This window comes from Halichoerus grypus, chromosome 13 (genome assembly GCF_964656455.1).
Source record: "Halichoerus grypus chromosome 13, mHalGry1.hap1.1, whole genome shotgun sequence".
Taxonomy (NCBI): Eukaryota; Metazoa; Chordata; class Mammalia; order Carnivora; family Phocidae; genus Halichoerus; species Halichoerus grypus.
Window position 1 is genome coordinate 42,619,418 of NC_135724.1, and position 17,119 is coordinate 42,636,536.

General features: G+C 37.5%; 1 long non-coding RNA gene across 1 annotated transcript; it reads left to right on the forward strand.

Annotated features, from left to right (window-relative positions):
• The first annotated feature begins 243 nt into the window (after window positions 1-243).
• Window positions 244-1,325, forward strand: LOC144379781 (uncharacterized). The gene is made up of 3 exons (XR_013443159.1): window positions 244-355; window positions 475-694; window positions 820-1,325. It is a non-coding gene; the product is annotated as an uncharacterized LOC144379781 (long non-coding RNA).
• Window positions 1,326-17,119: the final 15,794 nt, after the last annotated feature.

Sequence of the window (17,119 nt, forward strand, 5' to 3'; positions counted from 1 at the left end):
ATGTTGGGATTTAATTTAACACATGCATATAGAAAAGACCCCAAAGTATGACAGTATAATAAAAGAATTACAGTTTAAAAAAATAGAAGAGTTCCTAATGCTAATACCTTTGCTTACACTTCTTACGAAATTTTATTGCCTACCTTGAATTTGTCCTACAAGATAAAATGACAATCTTTCCTCAGCTCATCTGTTTCATAGGATGTCACATTGAGATCTCCAAAACCAGTTGTTTCCTGGCAGGTGCTGCTTCAGAAGGTGCTCACTCACCATGGCAGGTGCAGAATCATGAAGCAAGATGACAGCAAATGTGATGCACAAGGAGAGGGCTTTTTAAATTACTTCATCCTCAGAGGTAAGAGAGGGCGATGAAAACCAGACACCAATAATCAGGTGGAGCACAGCAATACAAATTTGAACAATTCTCTGTTGGGTTTTGCAACTGCTGATTTGTCTCCACCCAAATGCATTAAGCCAAAGGCCGCTAAGATCATCCATGATACACGGAGATTGGATGTGATGATGAGAAGCATAAACAAATGTTGTTTCTTCTGCATCTCAAACTTAATACTTAATACTCCTGTTCAACAACACATCAGTTCTCTGTGTGGTCAATACTGTTCTCAAAAGAAGCAGTTGTTTGGGTCACTCACTCGAATGTGGAGAACATACAACAAGCAAGGTATCACAAAAGGTAGGGTCTGCATGTCATTAAACAAAACACATTTTTAAAAATGTAACTTGAAACATTTCATGTATCTGAAGTACTTTACATACATCCTAATTTTTCTTTTTGCTTTTTTTTTTTTTTTTTTTAAGGAAATCCTCCCTACATATTCTTCCAGAAATCCTGCAAACTTTCTGCAAACTGGTGCTTAAACTGTGGGATGACTGGGGCTGGAAGAAGAAGAGTGGTCACCATAGCTTGGAATGAATGAGCAAAACTGCTACCGTTGCCAGCTTGTACAGTCCTGGCTGCAAAGATGCCTATGGACAATGTACACGATGTACTTCTCCAAGCAAGGGGTCAAAAGCACTGTTTGAGCAATCTAGTCTATACTGAGTCCCATGACTGTTGGGAGGAGCTTTTGCAAGCGTTGCATCCAAGAAGCAGGGTATTTCTTGCTAGAGGCATGGGGTAGTTCAGGATTTGCTCCAGAAGTGACAATGATACAGAATATTTCAGAGCATCATCTCTGATGCGTGACCATCAGGAACTTTATTTGGAAGATTTAGCACCAGAAACCTGATGAGACTGACCACTGTAAATCCTCCTAAGGAGTTCTATCAGTGAATAGGTGGTAACAAGGATCTTGGATCTGACTGTATGTATGTCCCACTTATCACAAAAAGCCTGGAATATCACAACTCAACACTCCTTGCCAGATGTATTAAATCTAAACCCATCATAATCTGGCCAAATGTTTAGATGTCTTAACCTAGACCCTCAATCCAGACCAGGGATCGGTAAACGACAATCGAGAATCCACATCTGGTCTACTGCCTGTTTTGTAAATAAAGTGTTCTTGTGAAAGGATCACACATGCATTTTCATGTTAGCTATGGCTACATCCTAGCTACCCCAGCAGAGCTGAGTAGTCAGGATAGCCAGCAAAGCCTAAAATATTTACTAATTGGTACTTTGCAGAAAAGGTTTTCTAACCTTCTAGGGCAGACCCTCAGGGAAAGCTCAGTATCAGAACATCAGGAGGAGGAACTATGTTAATAGAATGGGCAACCATCCCATAAGGAGAGCTTGTGTACCAGCGAGTCCTCCTTACTGTCACATTCTTAAGGGTTGGGAAGAAAGAATGGTATTGCAACATTAGATTACTCTGAGAAAGACCTTCCTAGGCAATTCAGCACTTTAACTCCATTTTCATTTATATTATCTCATGCCCCAGCCATTTATTTAGAGACCACTATATGTTGGCTCTATAACTACCAAGATGACAAGGCATAGCTCTTCCATGACTTCAGGAAATAATGAGGAGACAGATATATTAGCCAATAATTACAATGCCGTGCCATAAGTTTCATCATAGATAAAAGGGAAAGCGCCCTGTTAGCATGGCAGGGACAGCTATGGATGAGAGACAGTTATACACATGGAATAGACTACATCGCCTAGGTTTTAAAGAATGAACAGGAATCATTCAGGTGGATGCCGTGGTAAGTAATACGTGGCAGAGGAATAACATAAGGAAAGCGCATATTGCAGTTTGAGAAACCAAAATCTCTGGCCAGAAATAGGGAGTGAGAGAGAACAGGAAAAGTTGATCCTGAGGAAGTACACCTGGATCAAATCAAAAAAGTCTTATGTGAGATGCTGTGAGATTTCTACTATATTCTAGAGCAATATTTCTGAACATGCCAGTGCATCCTCAGAGCTAGTTCTGTGTTTCTTAAAGGAGATGCGATAATCCTGTCTATATTGTGTAAAGATAACTCTGGGGCGGTTTGGATAATGAAAATGGGAGGGAGTATTTGAAGAAATGGAGACCAGCTAGCAGGTCTTTGGAAGAGCTACAGGAAGCAATAATAAGACCCTGAAGACAGCCCCTGAGGGAACATGTCATAGGTTTGCGAGATATTTCTTAGGCAAAGTCAACACAGCCCTTCGGTCAATGTGGAGAGAGTGGAACAGAAGAGGATTCAACTAAAAGATGACTCACAGAGAAGTAACAGTTATCAAGGATCTATTTCTCCAAATTGCCTTATCTCCAAAAGGAGGATAACATGCTGAAGGAATAAGATACTGATTAATTTTTACCAGAAGCAAATAGGAGCAAAGTCGTTGTAACAGAGAGCAAGAAATACCACTGGACAAAATGGGAGGCACTGCTGGGACTTCAAAATGAAGGAGACAGATCTCCCAAGGATGGCTGAAAATGGCACCAAAGCTATCTTTCTCCTACTTTACCTAAATTTGGATTCCAGCAGAGGCCAAAGGAAAATTTGAGAGAAATAGAGTGGTAAATACTCCCTACAATTTTCAAATTTTTATTCAAAAAATTTATCCTGATAATAAAATGCAGTATTTAGTCATGACAAATTGACAACTAGAGAAAAGCATTAAAAAGTAAATAAAATATAGCAGCCAGAGAAACTGCTGCTAATGTTTTGTTATCTTCCCTTTTTTATGCATGGATGTAAATTATACCTTTTTTCTTTTTAAAGATTTAGTTCTTTATTTCAGAGAGAGGGAAAGCACAAGCAGGAGAGAGAGAGAGAGAGAGAGAATCTCAAGCAGACTCCCTGCTGAGCACAGAGCCTGATGCAGGGCTCGATCCCAGGACCCTGAGATCATGACCTGAGCAGAAATCAAGAAGCAGAGGCTTAACCGACTGCACCACCCAGACGCCTCAGATTTAAACTATTTCTACACAAAAGAATATCCTGCCACTGCCATTTTGTTTTCTGCTATTTTTCATGTAACATTTTACTTTCCCATATTAAATATTTGTTGGTGCAAGTCTTCCAGTTTGCCATTCTTTTCCTTGTCTTTTAAGGTAAAATTGACTCAGACATCAAATTACTTACAGTAAGAAATCAAACAATGGGGCGCCTGGGTGGCTCAGACGGTTAAGCGTCTGCCTTCGGCTCAGGTCATGATCCCGGGGTCCTGGGATCAAGTCCCGCATCGAGCTCCCTGCTAGGCGGGGAGCCTGCTTCTCCCTCTGCCTCTGCCTCTCTCTCTCTCTCTCTGACTCTCATGAATAAATAAATAAAACATTTAAGAAAAAAAAAAGAAATTGAACAAATGCTCTACGTGTTTTTGAAAAATTCTTAGAATTTTTCTTTCTCCAGGACAAGCAGTTCCTGCTTCCAGAGAATTCTTGATATCTTCTCTGTATTTTGCCACCCTTGGGCATATCCTTTTTTTCCATGTAACATCGCTCTAAACAGCCTATAATAAATTTATTTCACAGAGTTTACTGGTCAAGACTATATCAGTAGTATGCTTTACTGAAGCTACAACAGACTGCAATCATATCATTGAGCAGTACAATAAAAGATGTAGAATTGAATATTAGATGTGCCTGTTGTTTTAAAAAAAAGATTTTATTTATTTAATTGAGAGAGAGAGAGAGACAGCACAAGCAGGGAGAGAGGCAGAGGGAGAAGCAGAGTCCCTACGGAGCAGATCAGGGAGCCGGACCCAGGGCTGGGTCCCAGGATCATGACCTGAGCTGAAGGCAGACACTTAACCGACTGAGCCACCCAGGCACTCGTAGATATTCCTGTTCTTAAAATCTTCACAACTATTAAGGTGTCTTCTTAATCGAAAACCATGTTCTTCCCCAGAAAGAAACCTTGACTATCCTTAAAATATCTTTTTACCACCTATGTAAAGATAAACAGATCATATTTCCTTTGCTGAAGAATACTTACACAAGAGCATCAGATGGATATAGAGAGAAGGTTTAAACATAATCTGATAAATCCAGTAATTGAGGTATTCATGGGTGCCTTGGGAGTGCCAGAGAAGAACGCTTAGCTTAGCAGCTTGGGAGGAAGGACTGACAGCTGATCACTCCAAACCTGAGCCGGATGGAGTGAAGAGGATTGACCTAGAGGAGACAAGAGGAGGGGGCCAGCCCGGCCAAGAGAGCAGGGTGCGCAAAGCATCGGGAGCAGGAGAACGCCTGGTGTTTTGGAGCTAAAATCAACCATGCCATGTTAGTGTGGACAAGTATGAAAGAATGGAGGAAGATGATGTCTCAGAAGGGCTGTCGCTTGAGGGTGTCTGTGCCTTATGCTGAGGAGAACGAGCAATCATTAAAAAAGCTTTGAGAAGAAAGTAACATATTTGCATTCGAGCTGCATTCCAGTGGTGACACTACGGAGTATATTTGAGGGAGGCAGGACTGGAGGCAGGTTTTGGAAGCTCAAGCAGGAGCTATTTCAGGCAAGGGATGATAAGATCCTGACCTGGAGATCAGCAGTGGCTCGAATAGAGAAGAGAAGTCAATTTTGAAAGCATCTACAGCTGTGAAATCGTCAGCGCTCAGTGAGTGAATGGATATGCAGAAAGAATTCATAGAAAATGCCTGATGGGTGGAAGGAATAAAGTTGACAAAATGGTGGATACATTTTCTTTCTTGGTCTGTAGACTCCAGAAATGGCTAGAAAGATATTTCCTTTTGCATCCATCTAGGATGCTGAGATCAATTGTAGTTGTATTTTGTTTTTTGTTTTTTTATTTTAGTTGTTTTTAATCCCCCAAAGACATTTTGAAGTGCTTTTCAACCATTTTAAAAGTCATTTCTCACTTAGTGGTAAATCCCAAAACCGCGTTTAAAAGTTGACGTGAGTGGGGGAACCATAGAGCACACTTTTTTTCTTGGACTTTCACATCTAATCCTATTCGTGTGAGAGCACAAGTCATTCGTGCTGCCAGGCATCCTAGGGGTGACCCAATACAGTTAAAAGGGGGTTATGCTCCCCTGGCTTTATCACCTCTAATGGGACCCTCTCTCACATATTCCCTTTCATTCTTCATTATTTTTTCCAGGAGAACATATGCCTGAAGCATTTTCTGTGCTCATACAATCTCTTCTTTCAACTTTATATCTCTCTGAGAAAGAACTTTTACAAACTAGGTTATAGAAGAATATCTCAGATGTAAATGCCGAGAGAAAAACAGAGATACTGCAACTTGAGAAAACAGCCTTTAAAAATGCCCACTGCAGCTGCTGTGCAAGCAGGATGCTGGTATCGGATTCCAGTGTCATTACCCAGCAAAAGGATATCAACGTGCACTTTGCAGAAACGCAACTCCTCAAAACTAACCATCCCATGGAGGGAGTCAGTAATACTCAGGAAAATGCAAATTAAGGCAGCAACAAGCAGCCACTGGCAAATGTTAGTAGAATGGAACATGCCAAGTGTGGATGGGAATTTGCAGCTGTAGGAGGCATCCTGCTCTGCTGGAAGTGTAGACGGGGGGCACTGATGCCAGAGAGCAGGCCGGTGCGTGGTCTAAGTAAATCCAGCCCGACCCTACGACCCAACATTCATAGGGCATGTGCATATCCCACATTTACACTGGAGGCCACTCAAAGGTATGCGCAGCACTGTTTGTGCTGGTAAGGAATCTAGAGTAACCCAGATGCCCAACATTTGTAAGTAGATGAATGAAAGTGGGATGCATTCATGTGGAATGGCAGCTCAGTTTGATTTTTACTTACTACATTTATTTTACAGGTGTATAGTAGATTTTAAAGCATATATGGATTTTGGGTTTTTGTTTGCTTGCTTTTCTGCCAAGTATGAGTAAGATTTTAGTTGTGTGGTTTTTTTCCCCAAAAAAGTAGTTAACTTGAGACCCATTTTCAAAGCATAAACCAATAAACCATCCATGGTTTCACCTCCTGTGCCTTATGTTTGGTTATTCCCTAAGTAAGAATGCATGTGCTGTTTCAGAGATTGCCCTGTTATCCCAGAAGTTTCCTTATATTTGCTCTAAGCTATTATTATCTCTAAAAGCCTGAATTCAAATTTAGTGGAGTAACTGTCCTTTAGGAGAAAAAGGAATCTCATTGCTATATGCTGAGGGAGGCTCTCAGGATAGAAACCAGGACTTTCTATTCTTAAGCAATTCTCTTGAGATTTCTGTGCTCAGAGAGAACTTCTATGAAATTCCTTAAAAGAGTTGAGCCAGCTACTAGTGCGAGACTCTACATGTTGATGAAAAGTTAGCTGAATTAACTGTGGGAAATTAACAGAGGAAATAAAGAGCATTTAAAACTGTTATATTTTAGCAAATACTGCCAGGCTAAAAATATATAGACAGTCTCTATAGATTTTATCTACTTTTTTGTTTAAGTAATAAGGTAGTAAGCATAATACAACTGCTTTATTTTGACTTATAAGTTAAGAACTATAAAACGTGATTCCAAGATAGCTGTGTGTTTGGAAATATATGTAAAAGAAAAAATAATAGATAGTATAGATATATATGTGCAATTCAGAATTGAAAGACAGTATATTTAAGACTACTTGTAGCTTATGAATTAGGATTACTAACAGTTTTAAAAAGAAAAAAGAAATTGAAAAAGATTAGATTTACTTCCACATAAGATTTTGATTTAAACATGTATCAAATTCCTATTTTCATTCACGTTTCTACCAACTGACATGACCAAAAGAATACACAAATAAGAAACCCTTTGTAGACTCAGGACACCAACAAGAAACTGATCAAGTCACACAAGACAGGGTAGAGATGGGAAAAAAATTGAAGAAAGTCTGTAGCTTATTCAAAACCCCTTTCTAAGAAAAGCACATCAGTGACATGGTAAGGACTGGGTACATTGTCACAATAGTGTTACATCTCCCAATTTCAAAAATTCCTCATCAACATTCACCAATTTTCTTTACTGTCAAATAATGGCCATCATCGAATGGGTTAACTATTCTATTGAGATAACAAAACTGATTTTTCTCATCCTATCATTCCTTTTGCTATTATTAGATAGGATTTTTCTGTATAGGACTTTCCTTCATACACTAGGGTTATTGTTGTCCCTGAAATATTTTTCAGAAAGGAAAACAGGGTCAACACTTAAGGATTTCCTTCTGATGGGGTTCAGGACACACTGCCGCAAATATAGAAGCTTGGGATATTGAATATTTTCAGCTGAAGGAGTCTGAGAAAATCTTGAATCTTCCCCTCACCCTTCTTCCATGAAACAGAACATGAAACCCTCATGTGAGAGGTTTACTCCCAAACCTGGAAGAAAAGAGCATCCTTCTCTCTAAGAGAGAAGGATGCCAAGAAGAATCCTAACAGGCCTCGCTAAGCTCCCCCATTTCATTACACTTATTCATCCTCCTTAACCCATTGTATTTCTACACCACTGCCCATTCTTCCTCAAACCTCACACAAAATACTCAGGTCTAGCTGTTTCTTTGGGTCTTCATTTCCTTATGAAGGCTCCTGTGTCCAGTAAAGCTTATATTAAATAAATTTATATGCTTTTCTCCTGTTAATCTGTTCTGTCAAGTTTAATTTTCAGACTCAGCCAGCAACCCCAAGAGGATTGAGAAAAACGTTTCCCTCTCCTACACCTCTTCTCAATTTTCTGAGTAATGAGTTGGTACAACTTCCAAAGTGTCCAGTGAGTGCGTTTTGTGTGTCTCTTATTTCCTCATCATGATTTTTTATATATGTATACAAAGTCTTTTATCAGCTAAAGTTACTTTGATTCTCAAATGATCATGCTGTAGGCCAACAGGAGCTACTCCAAGCAGGCCCCAGGATCTTTCTGGCACAAGGCTATGTTGGATTGCCTATCTGCTTTCTAGCAAACAATCTGTCCTGGGATCAGTTTGTATATTTCCTGCTTCAGACTTGGTATCATGTGGATTCTGATTTTGAGAGGCAGATGATACAATTTGAAGGTCCTCATTAAGGAAAAAAATGCAGAATTAATACAAAATATAGTACAAAAGTAAATATTTATTTAGAATGACAAAACAAATCACAAGCTACAATGTTCTAAAAATAGACATCTTACAAATATTGTAAAATCCAGTACAAAGACATACATTTTTTTCTTAATTAGCTATCACAACACCCCTGTAATACCTCTTCCTACTCTTTTTGCCCAAATTCACATTGTATGCAAATAGAAAGGTAATGCCACCTTTCCTCTATAATGGTTGAGTAAAATGTGATGATGATGATTATGATGATAGTGATTAAGGACTGTTATGAAATTAGGGGAACTAATCAAGTTTCTTTCAAAATTACACCATAATATTCGGAATTTCCACAGTTAGCTTCTGATTTTATGTATCTCCAATTCTGTTTCTCCTGGGTATGTTTATATTTTCATAAGACTTCAGCCTTGCATCTTCTTTTTATGCCACTGAGGGGGCAAGGGGAGGATATGCATCCTACATCGGGACAGTTAACAATAGTGTCACTACAATTGGAAGGGACTGTAAACTACATAAGCATATTTCACTGAATATATCTCTGCTAAGATTTCTGTTAACATGATCTCTAAAATGTCCACGGTCAACCCCAAACCACCCAACACAAGAATGACAACAAAGAGAAAAATCAGAGTGTAGCTAATTACAGTTAAAAATATCTTGCTTTTGAGTATTTAAAAAAAATTATGAGCATGAGAGCACATTACTAGAGTGCCCCCCAAGGATTTGGAAGGATTCCTGCAAGGGAGGAGCCCTGTACCTTAAGCATTTTAGATTCGTGGTAATTTCACCTCAGTCTGGAATTAGCCATTTACACAAAGATCGAAGTTTCCTTTTATGAATACTCATTGCTACTGAGTTGTCATTGCATCCAGATGTTTTTACTAGATAAATTAGAAAACATTTATTTTATTTTATTTTTATGAACTATTTTTAAAAGGAGGGAAATGTATCATGAATTTATGTTACTCTTTCCAAATCTAATTTAAAAGTGCAGAGTTTTGGGGTGGCTGGGTGGCTCAGTCGTTTGAGCATCTGCCTACAGCTCAGGTCATGATCCCAGGGTGCTGGGATCGAGCCCTGAATCAGTCTCCCTGCTCAGCCGGGAGTCTACTTCTCCCTCTCCCCCTCCCCCTGCTCATGCTCTCTCTCTCTCTCTCTTAAATAAATAAATAAAAACTTCTAAAAAAATAAAAATAAAATTGCAGAGTTTTTACCAACATCTTTTTTTTTATTTTTATACTTGTATGTTTTTGTTCTTCTGCTGAACATCTTGGCCCCCCAAGATAACTTTCCAGATAAATTACTTGCTCTACTCTACAGCTGATATAGTATAGATTCCAAAAAACAATAACAATATTATCACCAAAAAGAAGTTCAACTGAGTTTAAAAGCATGAAAGAATGAAGTACGGAACAATCCAGGAGAAGAGTGGGAATCATGGAGAATGAATAGGATGTGTAAAGTGTAGGGGTCAATGTAACTGGAATAAAGAATATTTCTGTAAGAGATACATGACACCAGACATGAAATTTGTCAAGTGTCAAGTTAAGCAGTTTTCACATTATTGTGAATAATCTTAAAAGCAAAGAGTTGTTTTAATCAGGAGAATAAAATGATCTGATTTGAATTTTCAAAAAGAATTTGGACTAGGAGAGAGAGCAGATTATCATAGACCAGCATGGTATGAAAGCTGCAGGAGGGGAGAAGCTCAGAGTGACTATGGAAATGAGAAAACAACTCAGTGTGAATGCTTCCTGGTGCTCACTGTAACAATAATCAAGGCAACGATGAACATCAGCTGGCAGAAAATGACTGGATTTATTCACAAAGTTAGGTTATTATGGAAAAATTATCAGAAACAAGAAAGGAGGGAAAAGAGCATTTCTCACTTCATCTCACTCCAATTAGTCAATAAATATTTATTGAGCTTTTTCTGTATGTCAGAAGTTGATGGAAATACTGCATTGAACAAGACAAACATTGTCCTTACATTATAGAGCTTGCAATCTTGCAAGAAGAAAGAGTAAGTGAACAAATTGATGAGGTTCTCAAAGAAGCCTTTTAAATTCTAAGTGTGTTGGATAATTTCACTGAGGTTCTGGTTGTGGTTGTTATAATACTATATTCCAGATGTTGCACCAGCAAAATAGCAAAGCCATGAAAATTTGGTACCACCTGTCCCTTTTTCCATATGTCTCTGTATCTCTCAAAATTATACACATTCACCCTGAAAGTGATCTTCCCCCTCTCTTATTCTTAGACCCTCCTTGATAAGTAATTAAAATGATCAGATATATCCCAATAAACTAATGCTTTCAATGCTTATTCAATGTAATTATCTTTTAGAGATGACTCTTCGGTAAAAAATATCCCAACCTTGTGATCTAATCCTCTTTAGGATGATATGAATTTCAGACCATGGAGTGCAGAATAGAAGAGGAGTTATTTTAAGTAAAGGGTGTGTTTTATTGCTCCTCAAAACACAGCAACAGAAGAAACCATTTTTCACTACTAGTGTGGGGCTTATCTGACTATTTTGCATGCCAAAGGTAAAAATCTGTCTGTATGTTTTGTCGTTACTGTGAAGACTCCTCTTGAGGAGATGCCTTTCCTCATGGTTGGCTCTTATTTTTCTTTTACTGGGTCTAAGCAAAAATTACTGCTGCTTTTGCTCTATAAAAATAAGTATGTATATAAAAATATAGTCACAAGATGACAAAAGATCATTTCTTAAGATGTCTCACTTGACATATTTTAAGGTAAAAATTAAAAAAAATAAGGAAATTTATGACAGTTACCTTTGATTTTCTGTAAAGCAAGGAGAAATTGGTCCCTTGAGCAAATGGAATTTGGAGGCTTGAGGTCAGTTTTGAAGTAATTTGAATCAGGCATTCAAGAAATTAAGCTATGGTAGCAGCAATAATGCATTAATTAGAGTGACCAGAAAGGGCTAATGTTCTTGATGTGGGAATGGGAGATGATGGGGAGACAAAGAGGTTCTGAGTTTGGGGATTCTGGGAGATAATAGTAGTTGCTAACATTTATTGAGCATATATTATTTGTGAAGCACTATTTAACATACATTAAACCAAATATATTCCTTATAAGAAATCAATGTGGTGGGTATTAAGATTATATCTTATTAACCACAGAAAGTTTAGGTACCTTAGCCAAAGCCATACAATTTGCATGTGGCACAACTTGGACTCAAACTCAGCTCTATCCTCAAAGTTCATCGTCATCATGATTACACTCTCTTGTTTTGCTCTTGGTTGTGTTGTTGATTATATTACACAAGCAAAGAGAGTCTTGGTTAAAATAAGGCATGATAAGTATAAGATCCTGTATATGAAGTCACAATTGGGAAAAAGGAGTTGAGTGGAAGGTGGAGAACTATAAAATTACTTATGAATTTGTAGTCAATATGAATTTATCAACAAATATGTTTCAAACATTTTTTTTTTTTTGGCCACAACCATTCTTGGCCCAGTTTAAGATGTTGAAGGATTTCTTCATCAAAAAACATCCTTAAAAAACAATGTGTAAGAGAGATGAATAGGCAGAACTCAGGGGCAGTGAAAATACTCTGCATGATACTGCAATGATGGATACAAGTCATTACAGATTGGTCTAGGCCCATAGCATGTTCAACACCAAGAGTGAACCCTAATGGAAGTGATGGACTTTGGATGATTATGATGTGTCGAGGCAGGTTCATCAACTGTAATGAATGTACCACTCTGGGAGGGAAGGGTAGTTGATAATGGGGAGGCTATGCACATGTGGGGCAGGGGGTCTATGGAAACTTTCTCTACCTTCCTTTCAATTTTCCTGTGAATTTAAAACTGCCTAAGAAATAGTCTTTAATTTTTAAAATGTGTAGAAGATAGGTCATAAAACAGAACAAATGAAACGGGCCTCAGCCTATACAAAACCTAAAAGTTAAGGAACCACTGTATTTTTTTCCCTCTCTATTCTTTGGCTCGATCTGTTGGACAATTCTTTTTTGCTTTGTCATTTCAATAATTTTGTATATTTGCTTTTCCCACTTTCTTTTTCATGATTTTCATCTATCTTAAATTAATTTTATGCAATGAATTTTATCCTACTAATCTCTTTTGGCTTATTTTATTTTTCTCTCTACTTGAGTTTTATGTTTAGTTGTTTTTTTCTCTTTAATTCCTTGTAGATGGGAGTGTGAATCAATCCAACCATTTAAATAATTTGGCAGATTGTATCTGAAGCCTTGAGAATATTCAGAAACAATTAATTTGCAATTTTACTTTTAGAATCCTCCTTCAACCTAGAAATAAGCATAGATGTGCACAAAGATTAAGCTTTGAGGATATGCATCATGACACTTACACAGAGAAGTATAGGAAATGTCTAATTGTCCAATAGGACATTGATGAAATAAACAACTAATAGGCAAGCCCTAACAAACATAGATCTCTCTTCCTAAAATGTCTGCTTTCCCAATGTGAGGCCTAGAATATTCTCAAGGCCTTACTTTAGTCTCTTCTCCCAGAAACCTCCCCAGTTCCTACAGATAAGTTTGGTTCATCCGTCTTTCATATTTATCTAACTCTGTCCAAATGTTGGCACTCATTGTATGGTATGATCATTTTTCTCTTTGTATGCCTAGTCTCCTTTTTACTAGGTTATGAGGTCTTTGATAATAGAAATCACATCTTACTTGTCTTTCCACCAACATTATCTGGCAGTATGCTTAGCATATAGTTGACATTCAAAAACTCATTCCTGGATGACTGAATGAAGGCATGAGTATTGGTTGAACAAATATTTCTGAAGACATTGAACAACAGCATAACAATGTTAGAATACAAAAAGCTATTAAAAGAAACTTATACTCTTTAGTCCACATGCCAATATTGATTACCTTTTCACACTTAGGTAACTACAATAGGATTATTCTTAAAAACTTAGAAAATAGACACAATCATAGAGAAGAAAATATAAATTCCCCATAATTCCAGGGTAGTTCTTGGTTGATTTCTTTCTAGCTTATTTTTTAGGCAAAGATAAGTAATGAGATAGAAATAGATGATGGATGGAGGGATGGATGCAAGGAAGGATAGATACACAGATAGAAAAATAAATTGTATATATCTATCCATACATAAATATATACAAATATCCCTTTTTTTCTGTATTTGAAGGATTTTTAAAATATCTATGAAACATTCCAAGATTTTTTGGTCACCATGTTAACATTTGGAAATGCTTATTTCATTTGAAAATATTTACTAAGAGCTTTCTTTTTCATTTTACACTTCAAATAACTCTCAATGTAGAAATATTTTCATAATCTAGAAATTTTCTCACTATTTATCTAAGGGGAAATGTTTAAAAATGTAGTTTGATGACTAAATCACAATTTAGTTAATTTCCCAACTTCATCTACAATCAGCTACTTAGTTCCACAGGCCAATGTGCTTGTAAAATATTAGAAGGGCCTTTATCTCATCAGTTACCTACCTAATAATGGAGGATTTAGGGAATCACAGGCAAGATTATACTAACCGGTGTGTACCCATTCATGGATTATGCATTGTGCTAAAATTTAACCAGAGAGTCAATGGAAGCCCTACCTATCTTTTGGCTTACAGAGTAAGTGATGCCAATGGGCTGGAGAAAACAAAATCCTCTCCAGGCTTTCCATGTCTACCTAGTGATTTAGATTCTCAGGTTTTCTAGCACCTTTGACTACAACACCCACAAAGGCTGTTTATAGTTTAACTGGGTCAAGCCAAATACAAAATCCTATATTCTTCTTTATTCCAAAAGAAAGTCAATTATAAAAAGCATTTTTGATAGCTATATATATATATTATTTAAAAATTGGCAAAGGAAGTCATGGAGAAGGTTATAGTCTTAGCTGACAAGTTGCTAATGATGGGCTGGAAATTTAGACAGAAGCCAAATTACAGAAACCAACATCTTGTTGACACACTTTCTCTGTACTGGGATAGAACAAGGTATGATCTGCAGAGCATTGCAAAGACAGAAGCCAGATTCAAGAGCAAGGAGCTGCCTTATAGAAGAAAGACTTCTGAGTAGTGTCACCAGATTTTGCAAATAAGAACACAAGAAGCACAGCTGAATTTGAATATCACATAAATAATTTTTTTGTATAAGTATGTCCCAAATATTATGTGGGACATACTTACACTAAAAAAGTAACAGTGTGGCTTCTCTGAAATTCAAATTTAACTGGGCATCCTGTGTGGGTTGTTTTTTTTTTTTTAAGATTCTATTTATTTATTTCTTTGAGAGAGAGAGAGAAAGAGAGAGAGAGCAAGAAAGAGAGCATGAGTGTGGGGAGGGGCAGAGGCGGAGAATCTCAAGCAGACTGCGTGCTGAGCATGGAGCCCGACGCAGGGCTCATGCTCATGACCTGAGCCAAAACCAAGAATCCGAACTTAACTGACTATACCACCCAGGAGTCTCTGGACATCTTGTGTTTTATCTGGAAATCCTATTCCTGGATCCTATTCACCTTTAGCCCCCCACCCCACACACACACACACAAATTGGGCCTTAAATGACTGGTTCTGAGATTTTAGTGAAACCACATTTCAAAATAATTTGACATAGAGGTCATTTGGTTAATTTACTTTAGCTAATTGACCAATGCCTTGGAAAATCTACAAACTTTAGAAAAGAATTTTTCTATTTATTTTTACTGGCCAATAATTGAAAGCAAAGATTAAAAACTGTGTACTCATATCAGTGTTGTGATTGTAAAGTGAGCCCACATCTATTGTGGCTTCAACTGTGTAACAGCAAAATCCCAGAGAAATGGCAAGAAAAGGACTTACTCTTCTGAAAAGATACTGGAAATAATCACCACAAGTTTCTTGGTAGTGAAGTGGGCACACCGGGGGGAATTCGACAGAGACTAGTCAGACTGGAAGTTATTATCTTTTGTCAAAGAATTCTCTTCAACTTGCCATGAAGAAGGAATTCCTTGGCTGGCTCTGGAAGGATCCAAAGGCACATTTTTAGAAATGATGGGAAGTTACACCAGAACTAGGATGGATCTGTTCCCTATCACATAGGAACACTTCTGGAGTTTATGATTATGCTTCATGTTGAATCTCTGCCTTCAAGTCTGAATGTTAGGAAACTATAAACACAGATTGGTAGTAGTCTAGAATTATTACCCAACCCTAATATTAACATTCTTGTAGATCAATCAGTGTGTGTGTGTGTGTGTGTGTGTGTGTGTGACCCCTGCAGCATCCAGAATCCCCTTCAGGAAGGCCAGCCTTTACCCCAGCCACTGGGACTGCTAAAAGGCACTCCTCAGTTGCCAGCCCTCTTTGGGAACTGCCTCTGCTGAAGAAAAATGCTTTGATCAAGGTTTCATTTTCTTCCAGCAGCCCCATCCTACCCCCAAGCCCTAACAACAACTCAAGACAATTCTTGGACCATCTCAACCCCAAAGCTCCCAAATGGGATCAGCGAAGGTTCTACTCTCCCTCTAATGCATTCTGCCTACTTCTCTTCCATTCCACAAATGCTGATCCCAAGAGCACTTCCTAATAAATTTCTTGCATGCTAATCTCTGTTTCAGTCTGCATCCCAAAAAACCCAACCTGTGACAGTGTGACCTGGGAATATGACAATTAATGCATAATTTGGAGGTACATGAGGACTAAACCAAAGAACTAAGTAAATAATCAGGACTAAGGTATCCCCTGGTTGGTTAGATGTTTTCAACATCTAAAATTAGAGAGTTGGTAGTTTATACCAGATCACATTGTAATGTTACCTTATATTAGAATTTTACAGCCATATATATGAATTTTTAAATTAATTAATGCTATTTAATTGAGAAATCACTATAACGCAGACATAAAGTGAATCTGCAATTATTTCTTTTATTCCTTCCAATTTCTTATAACTATTGAGTCTCATTGTCTGTAACTGACTTTAAAATATCCTAGTGTAGACAGCATAATATAAACATGTATTCATTTAATCTACACCCTAGGGGCTTTTATTAAACATTTGAAGTACACTAATCAGGTATCCACACTACATGGACAATGAATAAGGATTTGAAAGACCCTAATCATAAGTGCACACTACATAGTCCAGAGGCAATTTAGAACAAGACTTCATATTTCTCTGTTGGTATATGTACACAAGTTTTGTTACTTAACACAAGAGATGTTCAAATATTTTTCACTGAGGTGTGGTTTTCATGATACACAGTTTTCTAGAAATTCTATACAGGTACCTCTGCCCTTCATATAAATTAAAATAAGAATCTGACAAACCCAGCAGCCTAATACCTAAATAACACATAAAAAACTCCATTCTTTCTGTGTTGCATCAGTTAATGGAGAATTATTTCGCTTGTCTGGAAAGTTAGCAGGAAGTTTGTGTGAGTGCCTAAAAGCAGAGCTTTAGTGTTAAGTCAGGCACCCTCACTATTCCTTAAAAAAAAAAAGAAAAAAAACCAAAAACTTTTATTGGCTTTTAGATATTTTTTCTTCCATGTGAATTTACTTCCATTTTATCCAGCATAGTCCCCCTCCAATGATTCCCTACATCACATTTACATATAGATTGTGAGAACTGATTTAAGTCATCCTATTCAAAAAACATTACATTTATATGTGAATTTAAGAATTAA